We start from the raw sequence: 6352 nt of genomic DNA, 5'->3' as shown, positions 1-6352 counted from the left end.
ACCTGAGTCATATCTCCACCCTCGCCAACACTGAGGGCTATTATTTTTTTTTAAATCTTGTTATTGGGAAGGTGAAGGTGATTGTTAGCAATACCACCACCATCATCATTAATAATCACAACAATAACACTTACTGAACATCTCCTACAGGCCATTCATCACAGAAGACCTTTATATTATCTCATTTAATCTTCACAACAACTCTAAGAGGAGAACAATATTATTAGCCCATTTTAAAGTAGGAAACTTATTTTTTGAGAGGTGGAGTGGCTTATCCAAGGTCAGGCAACTAGGCAGTGGTAGAATTAGGTCCTGGCCCGTGGTTGATTTTATTTTAAATCTAGGCTTTAAAGTACTACCTTCTTCTTGTACTACCGTTTGATTAGGTGAGGCCGAACACTTGAAATGCTGATTTTCATTTGAACTTTATTTTTTTAATATGAATTCCTGTCTTTAGCCAGTTTGTGTATTGGGACCTTGGTTTTCATCAGTTTCAGTGTCACTTATAAATTAGGGGCACTGTTTCTTTGTCATTTGTGTCATCTATACTGTTTCCTTATTTTCTTTAACAAAAGCTGAAAACATGTGTCTAGTGAAGTTGAATGTCATATTTATGCTGTTGCTTGTTTTGCTTAGACAATACTTTCTCATTCATAGACTAGGTTAAAATTTCCCTGAATCATTCTTGCCTTAAAACAATTTACATCCAGTTCTTCAATGACACTTTTTCTCTTGAGTTCACCCAACACTGTGATGGTGTATGGTGTGAGATAAGGCTTAAGTTGATTTCTCCTAAAAATAGTTAAGCATTTTCCAGCAGCAGTTTCTGAATAATCCTTCATTCCCCATTTATTTGTGATTTTATCATATCATATATCATATCATATCATATCATATCATATCATATCATATCATATCATATATTGTCTTATTGTAAGGGTAAGCATACCTACTCCATCATAGTAGGTTTCTGGTTCTGGTATACTCAGTCTAGTTTTCTGTCAATTCTTTTATTAATATCACACAGGTTTAAATGTTTTTATTTGCTTGATATCTGGTAAGATCAATACCCTCTTCTTGTTGATTTTTCTTCTGTGTTTATGTGTAGCTTTTAAGATTCTCACTGATATTTCTTCCAGACTCATTTTAGAATAATTTGGTAAGCTGTCCTCAAAATAGTTTTGGAGTTTTAATTGAAATTTCATTGAGTATATAAATGAAATTGAGGAGAATTGGCTACTTTATAAGATTTAGTCTTCTTATCCAGGAACCTGGTGTGTCTCTCAGTACAGTTTTGATTTGGGGAATTTTTCATGCTATTTGTAAGAGCTTATGTTAGACATCAATTATTTTGCCAGAATACTTTCCTTTTTCATGTTTCACTCTTCAAACTGACCAAGGAATTATACAGCCTGCCCTATGCACCATGGGCCCACATTGGCTTTGCTCATTCATATTCATATGTTTGGCCTAATGGCATCTCTTTGTCCCTGGAGGGAGGGACCCAGGAGGCCTGAAAGCTTCTCTCCCTATTACTGGACTAGAACCTTGTTCTAAACATATGTTTAGTTTAAATCATGTTACTTAAATTATCCCAAGAAGATATCTTTAGTATAAATATTTAAAACATCAATATGAATAATAGTGCAACTTCTTCAACAGCTTACTAATGAGATGTCATAAAATTGTCCAAAAATATGTATTACTTTGTATATCAACAGCATACAAGGCAGCAAACATTTCTCAGTTTGATATTTGGTTTCCAGTTGTCAAATCCAACATAATTACCTCTAAGATCATCAATTTTGGTCCATTACAATGGGGTGGCAGGGTTGGATAGCTAGCCTGAAGCTATAGCTTATTCATCTGTGTCTATACTCCAGTTATACAGTTATACAGATTTTTAGAATGGAAATCTGGAAGTATTTTCATACACACAATTTATTTATGAGTTTCTTAAGTGCTATGAAGCTATATATTCCAGTTCTCTCCCATTGATCATTATATGTTAAATAATTTGTTTATTGGGATCATTCAGAAGAGAAAGTCTTGCTTTTACTAACTTGAGTCCTCCAGGTTTTCTTGAAGGGGAGACTTATTTATCTCAGGCTCATGGATCCTACTTCTGCTGGTGCTGTATCTCAGGAAGCTATGAAGAGATAAGTAGGAGAAGTATTATGTGTGTGTGTAGGGTCTTCAGGCCTGCTCATCTATACTTCCTATTCCAATTTTATTATTTTCAAGGACAGTTCCATGTGGTGGAATTGTGCATGTAAGTTATATACGAGCTACAGTATTAGGGTGTGGTGAGAACCATGTTCATTTCCCTGCCTAAAATTGCAAGAGCTCGCCCATGGATGGGTCACCAAGTCAGAGTCTAGTAACATCCACTTTTCATTTCATAGGCTAGATAATTGAGCTCAAAAACAAATGACAACAAGAGAAGAGCTTATAATTTGTTTCTGTGAAGATTTTCTCATTTCCTTGCCTAGGTTTATATATTTCTTTTTAGTTGAATGCTTGAAGCAACAATGCACTAGCAGTGATGAAAATCCTCTCAAAGCCTCAAGAGACTTTTTCTACCACTTGTTGAAATTTCCCTGTCAAAATCTCTTGGGTGATATGAAGCTAAGAACGAATATGTGAGAGAAAAAATAGACTAGTACAGACAGTATACAGCAAAGGAACTGTAATCTGCTTCTAGCACAGAAACATTAATTATAATGAAAAATGATAAAAATTCACTGAAAAATACAGCCTTAGCTCAAGAAGGCACCTTCAAAGACCTTTAGTTTAACTATTTCTGTGCTCCATTGTAGGATGACCAACATTTTCATTTGTTTGGGATTGAGGAGTTTCAGGACTAAAATCAGGAGAGACTAGAGCAAATGGGATGGTTGGTCATCTTATCTCCACAAACATGGTGAAAAGCATAGGAAGAGTAATAGGTATAAGTTTTTAAGTAATCTGTTATATTCAGTAGAAAGAAAAGACAATTTTTGGTTATAAAAGTGTTACTTCAATATTCTATGAATAAAAATAATATAAAATCTGGACTCAAGTAGTCCTTTGTTGGCAGAAACTCGATATTTTTTATTTATGTACTTATTTATTCATAATTTATTCCCTGAATACTTCCAAAAATGATTTGAGATGGCTTACAGTAAAACCTTGTATAAAGATACTGAGCTTTTATAGCAGTTCAATAGTAATGTAAAAGATGTATTTTGGAGCTTGACTAAAAGTAGTATGCCTTAAATATTAAGTTTGGTAATGTGAATACTACCCAATGTGAGATCTGAAGTGCTCTAGGTAGAAAAATATATATTGGGAAATTTAAAATCGCTACCCAAATCCTATGATTTTGGAAAAAGAGGTAGCAATTATTTGAGCAATTATTTGATATTATAAGGCTCTCCCCAGATAGTCTGGGTGAGATATTGAGGAGAGGCCCAATATGGAAGAACTCTGGATCCATCCAAGAAGGAACAGCAGCTTTCTGTCACAAGCATGTTTTTGATTCTGGCTCCATATAGTCTAGCATTAGACACAGCTGTTTTGCATTGAAAAGACTGTTGCATTTATTAAAAAGACCTGGTGTAGGTCTTTGTTCTTCCTGATCTAGACCATAATGATTTGGGGAAAGTCATTGTAATCTATCTGAGCCTGTTTTCTCATCTATTAAGTACAGATAATAACTATCTCATGGATTTGTAGTGAGAATTAAGTGGGATTGTATAGAAAAAAGATACAAAATATACTATAAAAGCATAGTGTTAAAAATATTGATAACCATTCATATAATTATTTTCCTGTTATTATGTCCTATACTCAGAATGATCATTTGGGACTTGAGTATAGCTCTAAATTTAACCAAGGAAACTATCTACATTCATCTTGGATGGGGGCAGGTGGCCAAGTATCTTTAAGAGAGACATATACTTATTCAAATTTACCCAAGTTAGCTAATTTTTTTTTTTTTTAGTTAAAATTTCCTAATTACAGGGGTGCCTTGGTAACTCAGTCTGTTAAGCATCGACTCTTGATTTCGGCTCAGGTAAGTCTCATGGTCATGAGATGAAGCTGTGTGATGGATGGGCTCTACCCTCAGCAGGGAGTCTGCTGGAGATTCTCTCTCTCCCTCTTCCTCTGCCCCTCCTCCCCCACAGCTTGCAGGCATGCATGTGCTCTCTTTGTCTCTAATTAAAAAAAAATTAATTACAAATGTAATTAATTGACTCCATAGGTATAGTAAGTGAAATTGCTTCATTTTTGTGTAGCAGCCGTCTAGAGCTTCTACAGTAAATGACAAAAACATAAATATGTTTTAAAAAATTTAAATTGCCTTAGACAAAGCACGGTAACACATTAAAAAAACTGAATTTAATCGTCTTCAGATGAGATGTGTCTATTCAGATGGCAACAGTCTCTACTACTCTCTGTTATCTTACTTTTTTTTTTAAAGATTTTATTTATTTATTCGACAGAGATAGAGACAGCCAGCGAGAGAGGGAACACAAGCAGGGGAAGTGGGGGAGGAAGAAGCAGGCTTATAGCGGAGGAGCCTGATGTGGGGCTCGATCCCATAACGCTGGAATCACGCCCTGAGCAGAAGGCAGCCGCTTAACGACTGCGCCACCCAGGCGCCCCTGTTATCTTACATTTGACCCACTTCACTTACGTGTGTTATTGCCTGACCCTTGCAGCCACTTGAGTTTGTATCTTCTAAACTAGAAAAAAAACAAAAACAAAAAACGAAGTGGATTACATAGTCCTCAAGCTATACTTCATGTATACTATCACATAAAACAAAGCTCTAGTAAAAGGTAACATATACTTCAGTGTTATGTTTTCTGATAGTGTTTTGGTTTGACTATACTCTATGGTTACTTACAGCTTAAAACTTGAGTTAAGATAGAATGATAGACTTGACATTATTTTGTGAAAATTAAGAACCTAGTACAGATTCTCATCCAAATATGTAGTTATTTTCTCCTGCTAGACAGAGAAGGGCTAAGGAATTATCTGTGGGCATGGCCAAGAAATGTTTTCAGAAATAATTCAGAGTCTACTCTAAGGAGTTTCAAGCCATAATCTCCTTATCTATAAACTGGTTCATTAACACCCGCTTGCAAAAATATTATGAGGATTAAATATAATAAGGAGTGTAGAGTGTACTATGTCAGAACATGGTAAGTCTTCAAGCTCTCTTATTACTATGATTAATACTTCTTGTTATTATATGAATGAACAAGGAATTGAGGTATTAGAGTTATCTGACAGTATTTTCTAAACTTTTGGCAGTAGAATTTTAAATGAAATCCTAGTATATAAAGTGATATAAAAACAATATTCTATTAAGATGGATGCATTTTGTAAATTCACATTTAGAAATGTGTTTATTGATCATACCAGTCATATCAATAAGGTCAATCAATGAAAACAAGGAGGTTCCTTTGCTGAACACAAATACATAAAGTCTGGACATATAGAATAGGTGTGCAGTTACATCACCTTCATCATGCAATTTATTTTATATTTGTTTATTTTTTAATTTGGTCTCTTTGATTTTTGTTCATTTGGTATTTTTATTTTGTGTCTTTGGTTTATATGGCTTCTTCTTCTAGATTACTAATTTCTCAAGGATGGAGACTCTTTTGGCCCCAGTACCCAGTAGGATGCATGGCACAAGATAGGCCTCAAAAGTGTTTTTTGGATAAATGAATAATCAGCAGAATGGGGCTTATTCCCCCTGAGAAAAATCACTGTGCTGTTAAAGGTGTTAGAGTTTGAAAAGGAAATGGTATAATAAAATAACTGATCTAAAAATGGTACTTTCTAGAAGAACTTTGATCTGTGAGTAAAACTCTTGCTATACCAGGGAAGAATCTGGTCTTCGAAAAGTCAGCACGCATGTGTGTACACGTGCACGAGTGCACGCATGCACGTGTATGTATGCTCCTTTATACATGTGCATTTACAAGAATCGGTGAGGGACAAAGTGAGGTAAATGAGAGGGGAATGAACATCTGTGGAGGGCCTGCCATGTGCTTGGCACTTACCAAGTACATTGACGTGAATATGGGTCTACCCTTCTTGAGAATATTCACTGCATCAGAGTCTGTATAAATATGCCCAGTGACATGTTCATTACAGTTCAGCAGGTGGAATATGGAAAACAATTACAAACTATATATAGAACTTCTGTCTTTTTGAAGCTGAGTAATTTATAGAGTTTTTGTTTTGTTTTGTTTTTTAATCACACCTCTCTTATCGATGAGAATCAGCATAAAAGGTTGAGGTAAATTGGAAAAAAAAAAACCCTCATGGTAACTCACATATGTGTTCTATT

Source organism: Ursus maritimus, unplaced genomic scaffold (genome assembly GCF_017311325.1).
Source record: "Ursus maritimus isolate PB19 unplaced genomic scaffold, ASM1731132v1 scaffold_11, whole genome shotgun sequence".
Taxonomy (NCBI): Eukaryota; Metazoa; Chordata; class Mammalia; order Carnivora; family Ursidae; genus Ursus; species Ursus maritimus.
Note: the sequence above shows the minus strand (reverse complement) of the source record.